We start from the raw sequence: 14,437 nt of genomic DNA, 5'->3' as shown, positions 1-14,437 counted from the left end.
GCCAACCCGCACCCCCTCACCGAGCTGGCCCGAGGGCCACCAGGGGGCGCTCCATGTCCCTGCAGCCCCCGGCAGCAGCCCCACTCCCCGGCTCCCCCTGCGATTGGCTGGCCGCCCCGAGCTCTGTGCTGTGATTGGTCACAGCCTGCGTCCGTCGCGGGCGCCGGGGCGGATACGAGGTGACGCGCAGTGGCCCAGCTCGGGGCGGTGTCCCGCGCCGGCGACTGCGGGCGGAGTTTCGCTAGGACCGAAGCGGGGCAGTCTGACGGCGGCGGTCCAGGGAGGCGCCCGCGCGCGTCGGAGCCGCTCCCCGTCCTCCGCAGCCGTCACCGCCGGCCGTCGCTGCGTCCTGGTATCCCGCACTCGCGCACTCCTGTCCGCCGCCCACTGCCCACCTCCCACCTCCCACCTCGATGCGGTGCGGGGCTGCTGCGTGATGGGGCTGCGGAGCGGCGCCCTGCGGCTCGCGGCGGCCGCTGCTCGCGCTGAGGTGCGTCGGTGCCCGACCCCCCGCGCCCCCGCGCCCTGCGGCTCCTGTTGACCCGGTCCGCCTGTCGGTCTGCAGCGCGGCTGAGGTAAGGCGGGGGGGCGGGCGGCGGTTGGCGCCGCGGCCGCGGGGTTGGGGAGGGGGCCGCTCCCGCGGGGAGGAGCGGCCGGGTCGGGGTCCGGGCGGGGTTTGAGGGGAGGTAGCGCGGGACCGGCGCCGGGTGCGGGAGCCTCGCCCTCGGGGGAGGGGACCCTTCCCTAGGCCAGCAGCGAGTCCCAGGCTGGCGTCCAGCGGTCGGCTGGGGCCCCCGCAGTGCCCTGCACCGGCCCTCCGTTTCCCCCGCGCTGCCAGGCCCCAGCTGTGCCCAGCGCTCTCCAGACCCGCCGCTGCCTGGCCGTTCCCTGGGCTCCGCGCACGTTGCAGCCCGGGGGGACGGCTGTGCTCCGTTTGAAGCCATGGTTTCTCATTTTCCCTCTCCCCTTTCCCCCCTTATGGTGGGCATCGGGCTTCGGTTGGGAATGTGGTTATGCCCTTTGCCAGATGGCGATAGGAAAGGTCATCGCTTGGCGCTGGGGGAGCCGAGGGCTGGAGGCCTGGAAAGAGGGGTGCGATGGGAAGGGAGGGGGCTTGTTGGATGCTGGCCAGGTGTGAGGAAGGCTGGTGTGGTCTCGGCGTTCAGCCGACTGGGATTACTCGGGCAGCCATATTGGGAGGATGATCTGACAAATCCTTTAGGAGCCAAGTCCAGTTGCTGGAAGGCACCGAGTGACAGCCCTGGCAGCTTTCAGGGTGACTGGCCAGACCAGAAGCCAAGTTGTGGGGGTTGGGAGGCTGCTTGAGCAAGCTAGTCATTGTTCATGCAACACAAAACATTCCCGCCCCTAACGCCAGAATGGAGCTTCCAGATCACTTTTTTTTTTCCTTGATTGCTAAGTGAGCTTCCAAGGTGAACTGCCTTCAAGATTCCATTCTTGTTGGGGTGAAATTCCGTGTTTCTCTATTCATCTTCTGCGTCCAGTGCGGGGGCTGTGAAAGGCCTGCTGATGCTTTACATGTGCATAGGCCGATCTGAGAATTGCTAAGGCCACTGTATCAGTATGGAGGCCTGGAGTAGCCATAGAGCATTGGATGGATAGATTTTCAGAGTCGCTCAACTTGCAGAGAAGAAGTAAACCGGAGTATTCTGATAGTGGGCGAGGCTAGTGGCGGCATTTCTGAGGACGCAGGCTGTCATCTTTGTGGAATCTCGAGGTAGCTGAAATTAGATTGTCAACAGATCCCTTGCTCATATCTCTTACTGCTCTGGGCAGCTGTTCTGCCACCATTGAACATTCCGCTTTGTGTCATGATGTGCCTGTCTGAGCCTGATGAAAGTGTGCTGATGAGATTTGAATAACTCTTAAGAGGTGATATCATGGTGGATATTTTATTTAAAGGCTGGCATTTTGTCTCCTTAGTTTAGTCATAACAAAATCTAGTTCTTGTGTTCCTCTAAGAAGTGAGATGGTGCTTTCTGATTAAGTTGGTATGGTTGTTGGATTACAGAGCAAGTGGAGTTGTTAATGTACCGTTTGAGGGTGGAATATGAGAATTGCACATAGGTTGGTATTGTAAAGCAGGTCTGGAGATGACCAGTAACTGGGTTCAGCATGAGTCTGTAGATCTGTTCTTTACTACATCCTAGGTGTGGACAGGACCTGGAGAGAGGGCATGCCTGCTTTCTTCTTTGTGGCCTTTGCTTTCATTCAAGTTCAATTTGTTAATAAATACATTCTCATAACTTCTCAGGTTGAACTATGTAAAAAATTTTGGGCTGGGTGCGGTGGCTCATGCCTTGTAATCCCAACACTTTGGGAGGCTGAGACAGGACGATCCCTTGAGCTCAGGAGTTCGAGACTACCCTGGGCAACACAGTGGGACTCTGTCTCTACAAAAATAAATGAATAAATAAATACCTGGGCATGGTGGCTCATGCCTGTATTCCCAGCTATTTGGGAGACTGAGGTGGCCTCCCAAGGTGGCTACTGAGGTAGCCCTCCCTTGCTTGAGGCTAGCCTGGGCAACAGCAAGACCCTGGCTAAAAAAAAAAAAATGTGTGTATATGTGTGTGTGTGTGTGTGTGTGTGTGTGTGTGTACATTTTAAAAATTTAGATAGATTTTGCTAAGCAAAGTCTTAACACTATTTTTTTGTTATTTTTGTCATCAAGCTTTACTTCTAAAACTTGTTGAATCAAATGTAACTTCAACAGAAACTAGTGTTTTTTGCATTACACTAAATATGAGAGAAATACAGAATGTCTCTTTTGAAATTCCATGCCCTAAGTTAGAAATATTTCTAAGTTTTTAATTTTTAGAGTTACTTTATTAGTATAAAGATCTGAACATTTTTGTTTAAAAATAATTTCAGCATTTGGTAAAATCAGACCTGATTGTGAATCTGATATGGAGGCCAGATTTTATGAGTATGTGTAGCTCTGCTCTGATGAGTGTTTTTCCAAAATTTATCCAATTAAGTATAACTTTTAAGGCTTAAAACAGACTGTTTTTCCTTTTCAAGACCAGATATGAATGCACTTTTCCTTTTTTCTCTCTTTCTTCTTTCCCATTTTGATTTTGTGCAGGGAATAAGTGTCCAAGAAAGTCTGCCAACGGGGTCTTTCTTAAGGCCAAAGCTTTTTAGCCCATTTTCCCACTGTGGTCTTGTCCTGGGTACAAAGTAAAGGACAATGGGCCCCCTGCCTTCCTGTTTGTAATCCCCTTCCCAGGCTGCTAATCATAGTAGATCTTTTCCAGGAGGAAGCATATCCTTTTGGTCTTGTAAACTAACATGATATAATTTCATAATGCTCTGAAGTTAAAGATATTTTGTGTCTGTTTCATGTATTTCTCTTTGAAAGATGGCCTCGTTTGAACAGATACTGGTGAATATCTGGATTCCATGAAAGAGTGTGAATAAATATGCATACTTCTTGAACTTTTTTTGTGCAGCTTATCAGGATAGAATAGAAATTAAACAGATGTGACTGTGGTAGGAAAAACCTGCAAAAGGTGCCTTGGGCCAGATGCAGTGGCTCACATCTGTAATCCTAGTGTTTTGGGAGGCTGAGGCGGGAGGATTGTTTCACATCAAGAGTTTGAGACAAGCTTGGACAACATAGCAGGACCCCCATCTCTACCAAAAAAAAAAAAATCTGGATGTGGGTGGTGTGTGTTTATAGTCCTAGTGCCTCGGAGGCTGAGTTGGGAGGATGGCTTGAGTTCGAGATTACAGTGAGCTATGACAGCACCATTGCACTCCACTCTGGGCTCAGACCTTGCCTGCCAAAAATAAAAAGATGCCTTGGACTTCTTGGAGTTGAACTGTTTGGTTAATGGGCCACTGATTCATTGATGCTCTTTTACTATAGGCATTACCCATTAACTGAGGGTGCATGTAGAGATTTAGTTCTTTACCTTCAAGGAACTCACACTTTACTACTTCTTTCTTTCTTTCTTTTTTTTTTTTTTTTTTAAGACAGAATCTCGCCCTGTTGCCCAGGCTGGAGTGCAGGGGTGTGATCTCAGCTCACTGCAACCTCCGCCTCCTGGGTTCAAATGATTCTCCTGCCTCAGCCTACCAAGTAGCTGGGATTACAGGCATCTGCCACCATGCCCAGCTAATTTTTGTATTTTTAGTAGAGACGGGGTTTCACCATGTTGGCCAGGCAGGTCTTGAACTCCTGCCTTGTGATCCGCCCGCCTTGGCCTCCCAAAGTGCTGGGATTACAGGCATGAGCCACCATGCCCGGCCTATTTTTTATATTTAATATCACATTGTTTATACCAAAGCATATCATTCAACCATACTATCCTCTACCATTGCCCTTTTTTTCCCCCCTTGAGTCAGGGTCTTACTCTATTGCCCAGGCTGGAGTGCAGTAGCGCAGTCATGGCTCACTGCAGCCTTGACCTCCTGGGCTCAAGTGATCCTCCTCAGTCTCCCGAGTAGCTGGGACTACAGGCATGCGCTACCATGCCCAGCTAATTTTAAAATTTTTGTAGAAATGGGGGTGTCACTATATTGCCCAGCCTGGTCTTGAACTCCTGAGCTCAAGTGATCCCCCTCAGGCTTCCAAAGTGGTGGGATTATAGGCATGAGACACTGTGCCCAGCCCCATTGCTCTTTTGGATTACTATATTGTTGGCTTAGTTCTCTCTTTCATCCAGATTTTTGACATCATCTTGGCAGATGTCAATGACTGTATAAATAATAACAGGAACAACAATAGTGATAAAATAGCTTACTCATATTGAACACTTTCTGTGTGCCAGGCTTTTTTCTAAGCACTTTACATTTATTAACTAATTTAATCCTAATAGCAGCCATATGAAATAAATACTATTATTCCCATTTTACAGATGAAACTAAAACAGGCCAAGTGACTTCCCCAAGATCATAAGTACTAGTAAGTAATCACTATGCTGAGTTTCCTTTGTAACTACCCTTAACTGTAAAATTTCTTGAATTGAACTTAAGCAAACATTGGCTTCATTCTGCTCTAGTTGTTTAGTGTTATGGCCACATCTTTAACTTAGTCATCATGTTAAGGTCTCAAATTCACCTTCAAGTCTTAAACTGTGATAATTGATAGCTTTCACTTTCATAATCACTTTATGCGTGTTCTCCTACTCTAAGTCTCCTAAACCGTCAGCCTCTTCCAGATTTTACTTCTTTTCCTTCCTTTTCTATACTACGACTTCTGGGTTGCATTGCTTGCAGTTTTTATTCTTTCTCATTATTCTTCAGGACTTACTATGCAGAAGCCAGCCTCACATCATCCCTACCATCCATACCCTCCAGTCTTACTCTGTGTCATGGAGAAACCTACATAGTGCTGGGGATTAGTGCCACAATTAAGGTGTAATCTGAGGTCTCCCTTAAATCTGTCTTTGGTCCCTGTCGGAGCAGTTCTGCTTAGTTCCCTCCCCATTTCTCCACAGTTGCTATTATAAAATCTGGACCCCTTGACTCAAACCTCTCACTGCCCCATGCTTGGCAGAATACCTTGCCTGCCACCTCATAGGAAAAAAGGACATGAACTCCCTGAGCTTCCCCTTCCTCTACTTATAAACTTCTCTGCCCTCCTTCTTCCATTCTTTCCCCCAGTGTGAGAAAGAGTTTACTCTGTCTTGGCCTCTGTTAGGGATAGCACTGTTGTAATCTGTAGGAACTTGCAGTATTGGTTACTCTTCTTTTCCCTGCAGTACTTCCCCACTGTTCTTTTTTTTTTTTTTTTTTTTTTTTTTTTGAGACCGAGTCTTATTCTGTCACTGAGACTGGAGTGCAGTGGCCTGATCTTGGCTCACTACAACCTCTGCCTCCCAGGTTCAAGTGATTCTCTTGCCTCAGCCTCCCGAGTAGCTGGGACTACAAACATGTGTCACCATGCCCGGCTAATTTTTGTATTTTTAGTAGAGATGGGGTTTCACCATGTTGGCCAGGCTGGTCTCAAACTCCTGACCTCAGGTGATCTGCTCGCCTCGGCCTTCCAAAATATTGGGATTACAGGCGTGAGCCATTGTGCCCAGCCTTTTCCACTGTTCTTTAACACACCAGGCACAGTCCTACCATAGGGCCCTTGCTCTTCCTCTTTTTCTTTCTTTTTTTTTTTTTTGAGACAGTCTTGCTGTGTCTCCCAGGCTGGGGTGCAGAGGCGCAGTCTCCTGGGTTCAAGCAATTCTCCTGCCTCAGCCTCCTGAGCAGCTGGGATTATAGGCACCCGCCACCAAGCCTGGCTAATTTTGTATTTTTAGTAGAGACGGTGTTTCACTATGTTGGCCAGGCTGGTCTTGAACTTTTGGCCTCAGGTGATCCGCCTGCCTCAGCCTCTCAGAGTGCTGAGATTACAGTCGTGAGCCACCGCACCTGGCTGCTCTTACTCTTTCTTCTGCCTGGAATACTTTTCCCCTTGAGATCTTCTTGGCTAACTCCTTCACCTCTTTCAAGTCTTTGCTTAAATCTCAGCACGTCAGCAGGCCCACCCTGACCTCATTTATGCACCTGCACAACACTCCTTCCCACCACAATCTTGATCTCCCTGACTTTGCTGTACTCCCCCATGATGCTGATTACGTTCTCGATTCTCTATACCTGATTTATTATTTTTAATGTTCTCCCTCTCCCTACTAGAATGTAAATTCCTCCATGACAAGGAGGTTTATCTTTTTTGTTCACTGATTATTTTTCCCAGGAACTGCCTGTTGCATTGTAGGCACCCAGTAAATAGCTATTGAATAAAGTATAGAAATGTGCAAGTCTTTCCTATTATAAATAAAGGAATGGGGGGAGGAAAAGCCCTCCTTCGTTTCTGTTCCTTCCAATAAATCCTTCATTCCTATTTGCTCTCTCCTGCTCATCATAGGCAGGCTCTGACAGTATCATGGATACTGGCATTTCCCACTTCTGCGCCAACCCACTACAGACTGGCTTCAGTGTCCCCTCCTGCCCCCCCACTTCATGGATACTGCCGTTGCTCTGGTTTCTAGCCTTTATTGCTGAAACCAGGAGGCACACTTCACACTTTTGGAGTACTAAGTATGTTACTCATTTCGTTTTTTTCTTCCTTGAACTTTTGGCTACTTCTGTTTGTGGGCTGGTTTCAGTCTTCTGAAACTGCTGTTTTTCTGGCCACTCACATGGCTATTAAATTCATTCAACATAAATCTTTGTGCAACATTTTTTTTTTTTTTTTTTGAGACAGAGTCTCGCTGTCATCCAGGCTAGTGTGCAGCGGTGTGACCTTGGCTCACTGCAACCTTCATCTCCCGGGTTCAAGCGATTCTCCTGCCTCAGCCTCCCGAGTACCTGGGATTACAGTCATGTGCCACCATACCCAGCTAATTTTTGTATTTTTAATAGAGATGGGGTTTCACCGTGTTGGCCAGGCTGGTCTTGAACTCCTGATCTCAAGTGATCCACCCGCCTTGGCCTCCCAAAGTGCTGGGATTATAGGTGTGAGCCACGATGCCCAGCCGATCTTTATGTAACTTTTAAAAGCTTGCTGTGTCGTTTGGTTTTATTTGTTTTTAGGAACTAGAACTTCAACTACACAACATATTTACAGTGTTAAATAGCAGAATAGGCTATTACAGGAAGTTTTTATTTATTTATAATTTATACCAGTTACTACTTCTAGAAAGGATTTGAGCAGCTTACCACAAATATATACAGTGAAGCTATTAAAATATAAATAAGTAAAAATTTATGTAACAAGAAAAAGTAAATGTATAGATTGCCTCGGCTAATGTGGTTATTGTAATTTAATTTGGAAACATGGAATTTAATACAAAAAGGGAAAGATAAATTGTACAATTTTCATTCTGGTAAAAGAAAGCCTAATAGTTTGTCGAGAGAAACCTTTTTTCCTAGTATTAAATTCTAAAGACGTTCTAAGAGAAAATTGTTATAAACATCCTGATATAAAGAGATACGTACGGCCGGGTGCGGTGGCTCATGCCTGTAATCTCAGCACTTTGGGAGGCCAAGGCTGGTGCATCACTGAGGTCAGGAGTTTGTGACCAGCCTGACCAACATGGAGAAACCCCGTCTCTACTAAAAATACAAATTTAGCCAGGCATGGTGGTGCATACCTGTAATCCCAGCTACTCGGGAGACTGAGGCAGGAGAATCGCTTGAACCTCGGAGGCAGAGGTTGCAGTGAGCCGAGATTGTGCCATTGCACTCCAGCCTGGGCAATAAGAGCAAAACTCCATCTTAAAAGTAAAAAATAGGCCGGGCCTTATGGCTCACGCCTGTAATCCCGGCACTTTGGGAGGCCGAGGCAGGCGGATCAGCTGAGGTCGGGAGTTCGATACTAGCCTGACCAACATGAAGAAACCCCATCTCTACTAAAAATACAAAAAAATCAGCTGAGTGTGGTGGTGCATGCCTGTAATCCCAGCTACTCGGGAGGCTGAGGCAGGAGAATCACTTGAACCCAGGAGGCAGAGGTTGTCCGTAAGCTGAGATCGTGCCATTGCACTCCAGCCTGGGCAACAAGAGTGAAACTCGTCTCAAAAAAATAAAAAATAAAGACTTACTAGGGCTGGGGACAGTGGCTCACACCTGTATTCCCAGCACTTTGGGAGGCCTAGGTGAGAGGATTGCTTGCGCCCAATAGTTCGAGATCAGCCTGGGCAGTGAAGCAGGATCTCATCTCTATTAAAAATAAATTTGGTGGCCGGGCGCGGTGGTTCATGCTTGTAATCCCAGCACTTTGGGTGGCTGAGGCAGGTGGATCACCCAAGGTCAGGAATTCGAGACCAGCCTGACCAATATGGAGAAACTCCGTCTCTACTAAAAATACAAAATTAGCTGGGTGTGCTGGCACATGCCTGTAATCCCAGTTACTCGGGAGGCTGAGGCAGGAGAATCACTTGAACCCGGGAGGCTGAGGTTGCGGTGAGCCGAGATCGCGAGCCATTGCACTCCAGCCTGGGCAACAAGAGTAAAACTCCGTCTCAAAAAAAAAATCAGCTAGGTGTGGTGGCATGTGCCTGTAGTCCCAATAACTCCAGAGGCTGAGGGAGGAGGATTGCTTGAGCCTGGGAGATTGAGGCTGCAGTGAACTGTGATTGTTCCACTGTACTCCAGCCTGGGCAACAGAGTGAGACCCTGTTTCAATAAATAGATGGATAGATAGGTAGATAGATAGGTAGATAGATAGATACGTAGATAGATAGATAGATAGATAGATAGATAGATAGATAGATATGTACTAAATGTTTTCAACAGCTTCTTTGAGTAAAAGGAAGAAATGTTCTTCATATACCTTTACAAAATAAAATAAAAAATAAACAGGGCAGTGATGCATGCCTGTAGTACCCAGCTACTCCTGAGGCTGGGGTGGGAGGATTGCTTGAGCCAAGGAGTTTTGAGGCTGCTCTGAGCTTCGATCACACCACTGCACTCCAACCTGGGCAGTGAAAAAGTGAGACCCCTTTTCTTTGTTTTTTTTTTTTTTTTTTCTTTTTTGAGACAGAGTTTTGCTCTTGTCGCCCAGGCTGTAGTGCAATGATACCATCTTGGCTCACTGCAACCTCCGCCTCCCGGGTTCAAGCTATTCTCCTGCCTCAGCTTCCTGAGTAGCTGGGATTATAGGCGTCTGCCACCAAGCCCAGCTGATTTTTGTAGTTTTAGTAGAGACGGAGTTTCACCGTGTTGGCCAGGCTGGTCTCGAACTCCTGACTCAAGTGATCCACCCACCTCGGCCTCCCAAAGTGCTGGGATTACAGGCATGTGCCACTGAGCCTGGCCAGATAGTAGTTAAAACATTCGGGGAGCGTGACTGAGCCTGTTTAGCCATATTGGAGATTGAAAATCTGATATGTCAGGAGACTACTCTTGTGTAGTCTGATTCTTGGATTGGGTTAGAATACAGAAAGAGGCTTTTTTTTTTTTTGACATGGAGTCTCGCTCTGTCACTCAGGCTGGAGTGTAATGGTGCGATCTTGGCTCACTGCAACCTCCACCTCCGAGGTTCAAGCAATTCTCCTGCCTCAGCCTCCCAAGTAGCTGGGATTACAGGCGTGCACCACCACGCCCAGCTAATTTTTGTATTTTTAGCAGAGACGGGATTTCACCATGTTGACCAGGCTGGTCTCGAACTCCTGACCTCAAATAATCTGTCCACCTTGGCCTCCCAAAGGGCTGGGATTACAGGCATGAGCTATTGCGCCTGGCCTGCTTTTCTAATGTATGATTCATTTTGAACTTCCACAGCATGCCCCATGGTTAACTTTTATCCACAGAGTCAAAAATCAAGAATAAATAGTGACTACATACAGACACACACACACACCAATGCTTAAGTTTTGGGGGGCCATTTTATCAGTATATCCATTGTCAGCAGCACAGTGTTTGGTCCGAAAACCTGCTTGGTCTTCATGGAAAGTATTGGACTGAGAAATGTAAAATGTGATATAAGGAGGACTTTTTCATAGCATCTCAAAAGGGGATCTCTAGCTACAAAAATTTATTTTTGGGTACATGTTCATTCTTTAAATTATAATTCATGCTTTAAAATGTAATTCAGAGGAAAATATTATCTTTTAAATAGCTACTTGTTTCAAATTTGTTTTTGTATAACAAACTGTGCTAATATTGAATTAATTAATTAATTAATTTAGACAGTGTCTTGCTCTGTCGCCCAAGTTGGAGTGCATTGGTGCAGTCTTGGCTCATTGCAACCTGTGCCTCCCAGTTTCAAGCGATTCTCATGCCTCAGCCTCCTAAGTAGCTGGCACTACAGGCGTGCGCCACCATGCCTGGCTAATTCTAGTATGGAATTTAAAAGACTGCATTTCTGTTTAATTCTAACAAACTTACTGAATAAAGTATTAGTATATGAGAGGTAAGGGAACTACTGACTGCAACATAGGGGCAGAATGAAATAAATGGAAAACTGAGGAATCAGTAGAGCAATTTTATGGAGCAAAGGAAAAAAAAGGTATGCCCTTTTACTCAGAAAAGCAGACGGATATTAAGAAATGAATTAATGCGTCCTGCTCCATGGTCTCATTTGACCTTGTCCTTGAAAGATGTGAACTTGTAATAGGTTGAGAAGGGAGATTGGGCTTCTAGGAATCCATGTGTGTAGTGTAGGAAGGTGGTGGCTAGTGGAGAAGAAGGCTTAGAGTTGGGCAAGGAAAGCTGAGACAGGGGAAGTAGGTTGGATTGTGGAGGCCCTTGAACTTTTAGGTTATGCTCTGAGGCTGTGGCAACCAACTGAAGGTTTTTAAGGAGAGGCAATGGCATGAACTGATCATTTTTTTAGGAATATAATCCTGGCTGTTTTCTGTAGAAAAGGGATGTTACAAACACAAACCAACCAAAAAACTAGTATTATTTCATTCTTGTTTATCACTTTGCTGAAAGATCAATTTGAATCTTTCAGAGCAGTTTTGAAAACTCAGGCTGATTTATAGTATGTATGGTTACCTTTTCTACCTGTCTTTCTGCTCTGGCTTTCAAAACTTGGAAGATGTATTTTTTTGCTAATTATTAAGAAATATTGTTTTCCTATAACTTCTTAAAAATACTCTGTAGGCCAGGTGTGGTGGCTCATGCCTGTAATCCCAGCACTTTGGGAGGCCGAGGCGGGCAGGTCACGAGGCCAGGAGTTCCAGACCAGCCTGGCCAACATAGTGAAACCCTGTCTCTACCAAAAATACAAAAATCAGCCAGGTGTGGTGGCATGCACCTGTAGTCCCAGCTACTCGGGAGGCTGAGGCAGGAGAATTGCTTGAACCTGGGAGGCAGAGGTTGCAGTAAGCCGAGATGGCTATTGCACTCCATCTAGCCTGGGTGACATAGCAAGACTGTCTCAAAAACAAAACTAAACAACAAAACAAAAAACACCTCTGTAAAATTATTGTTTCTCGCTGGATTTTAAACTTGATTTCAGACTTACATAAGTAATTCTTTAAAGGAGCAGGGAGTTTTGAAGCTGTAAGTCTTTGATGGATGTCTATTATAATGGGTACTGTTTATAGTAGTAGAGAAGTAACAGAATAACTTTCTGTAGTCCAGTTAACTGTAGCTTCAAATGACTGCATAAAATTTTCATTAAATTTGGAAGATGGTCACAAGATTTTTTTTTTTTTTCCAGACGGAGTCTTCTCTGTCGCCAGGCTGGAGCGCAGTGGCGCGATCTCGGCTCACTGCAACCTCTGCCTCCTGGGTTTAAGCAATTCTCCTGCCTCAGCTTCCTGAGCAGCTAGGACTACAGGCATGTGCCACCACACCCAGCTAATTTTTGTATTTCTAGTAGAGGCGGGGTTTCACCATGTTGGCCAGGATGGTCTTGATCTCTTGACCTCGTGATCCGCCTGCCTCGGCCTCCCAAAGTGCTGGGATTACAGGTGTGAGCCACCGCACCCAGCCTGAAGGTTTTACCAAGAGACAGTAAATTCAGAAAAAATATTTAGGTTTAGGTCGTTTTGAGAAAGTAATTAAACATAAACTTCTAAAAAGGATAGATGTTATTAGCACATCACAATGCCCAGCTAATTTTTGTGTGTTTTTTTTTTTTTTTTGTAGAAATAGGGTTTCACATGTCGCCTAGGCTGGTCTTGAACTCCTGAGCTCAAGCCATCTGCCTGCCTTGGCCTCTGAAAGTGCCAGAATTGCCGGGCACGGTGGCTCACGCTTGTAATCCCAGCACTTTAGGAGGCCGAGGCGGGCGGGTCCCGAGTTCAGGAGATCGAGACCACGGTGAAACCCTGTCTCTACTAAAAATACAAAAATTAGCCGGGCGTGGTGGCCGGGCGCCTGTAGTCCCAGCTACTCGGAGAGGCTGAGGCAGGAGAATGGCGTGAACCCAGGAGGCGGAGCTTGCAGTGAGCCGAGATTGCGCCACTGCACTGCAGCCTGGGCGACAGAGTGAGACTTTGTCTCAAAAAAAAAAAAAAAAAAGTGCCAGGATTACAGCAGGTGTGAGCCAGAGTGTACAGCCCTGACCATGGTTTTTGTTTGTTTTTTTGAGATGGAGTCTTGCTCTGTTGCCCAGGCTGGAGTGCAGTAGTGCGATAGCTCATTGCAACCTCCGCCTCCCGGCTTTAAGCAGTTCTCCTGCCTCAGCCTCCCGAGTAGCTGGGTTTACAGGTGCGTGTCACAATGCCTGGCTAATTTTTTGTATTTTTAGTAGAGATGGGGTTTAACTGTGTTAGCCAGGATGGTCTCAATTTTCTGACCTTGTGATCTGTCCGCCTCGACCTCCCAAAGTGCTGGGATTACAAGCGTGAGCCGCTGTGCCCAGCCTGTTTTGTGTGTGTGTGTTTTAAGAGATGTTGTTGGCTCTGTTGTCCAAACTGGAGTGCAGTGATGGAACCATGGCTAATTGCAGCCTCTAACTCCTGGGCTCAAGTGATCTATCCACCTCAGCCTCTCAAGTAGCTGGGATTACCGGTGCATGCCACCACACGCAGCTAATTTAAACAAAAATATTTTTTGGTAGAGAGTGTCTCAATATGTTGCCCAGGCTGGTCTTGAACTTCTGGCCTCAAGTGATTCGTTCACTTCGGCCTCCCAAAGTGTTGGGATTATAGGCGTGAGGCACCATGCCTGGCCCCAGTTCATGGTTTTTATTTAATGCTGTTTAAATGTTAGTTTGTTGACATCCAGTTAAATAGGAATTCAACCAAAAAAATTAACTATTGTATTCAAGACCCATCCTGTGTTGTAGGGCAGCTGTCCCCATTCTTTTTGGCCCCAGGGACTGGTTTTGTGGAAGACAGTTTTTCCACAGACGGGGTTGGGGTGATGGTCTCAGGATGAAACTGTTCCACCTTAGATCATCAGGCATTAGATTCTCATAAGGAGTGTGCAACCTAGATCCCTCGCATGCACAGTTCACGGTAAGGTTTGCACTTCTATGAGACTCTGATGCCACCACTGATCTCACAGGAGGAGGAGCTCAGGCAATAATGCTCACTTGCCCACTGCTCACCTCCTGCTGTGTGGCCTGGTTTTTAACAGGCCACAGACCCGTACCACTCTGTGGCCTAGGGGTTGAGGACCCCTCTTGTAGAGGATTAGAAACTTGACTAAGGCCGGGTGTGGTGGGACATGCCTGTAGTCCCAGCTACTCGAGGCTGAGGCTACAGTGAGCTGAGATGGTTCCACTGCACTCCAGTCTGGGTGGACAGAGTGAGGCCTTGTCTCAAACAAACAAACAAAAAATTAGCTGGGCATGGTGGTGCACGCCTGTAGCTCCAGCTGCTCAGGAAACTGAGGTAAGAGAGTCGCTTGAGCCTGGGAGGTTGAGGCTGCAGTGAGCCATGATTCCCTTGACAGAGCAAGACCTTGTCTGAAAAAAAAAAACAAAACAATAAAAAGAGTAATTTATTCTGCCTTGGGTAAGGTCAATGATTTGAAAAGTGTTAAATAGAGGAGCAATTGTATTTGGTTT

General features: G+C 46.7%; 1 protein-coding gene across 6 annotated transcripts in view; it reads left to right on the top strand.

Annotated features, from left to right (window-relative positions):
- Window positions 1–210: 210 nt before the first annotated feature.
- Window positions 211–14,437, top strand: part of KIF1B (kinesin family member 1B) — a 175,616-nt gene continuing 161,389 nt past the window's right edge. For 5 of the 6 annotated variants that reach the window (XM_055261855.2, XM_055261852.2, XM_055261854.2 and 2 more), the window contains exon 1: window positions 215–575. The gene's annotated coding sequence lies outside the window, so the exon portion shown is untranslated. Of the gene's footprint in view, window positions 576–14,437 lie in introns of all 6 variants that reach the window. The other variant, XM_055261856.2, reaches the window with a different exon arrangement.

This window comes from Symphalangus syndactylus, chromosome 22 (assembly GCF_028878055.3).
Source record: "Symphalangus syndactylus isolate Jambi chromosome 22, NHGRI_mSymSyn1-v2.1_pri, whole genome shotgun sequence".
NCBI lineage: Eukaryota > Metazoa > Chordata > Mammalia > Primates > Hylobatidae > Symphalangus > Symphalangus syndactylus.
The sequence above is the reverse complement of the archived record's forward strand: the minus strand, read 5'-3'. Positions and strand labels throughout refer to the sequence as shown.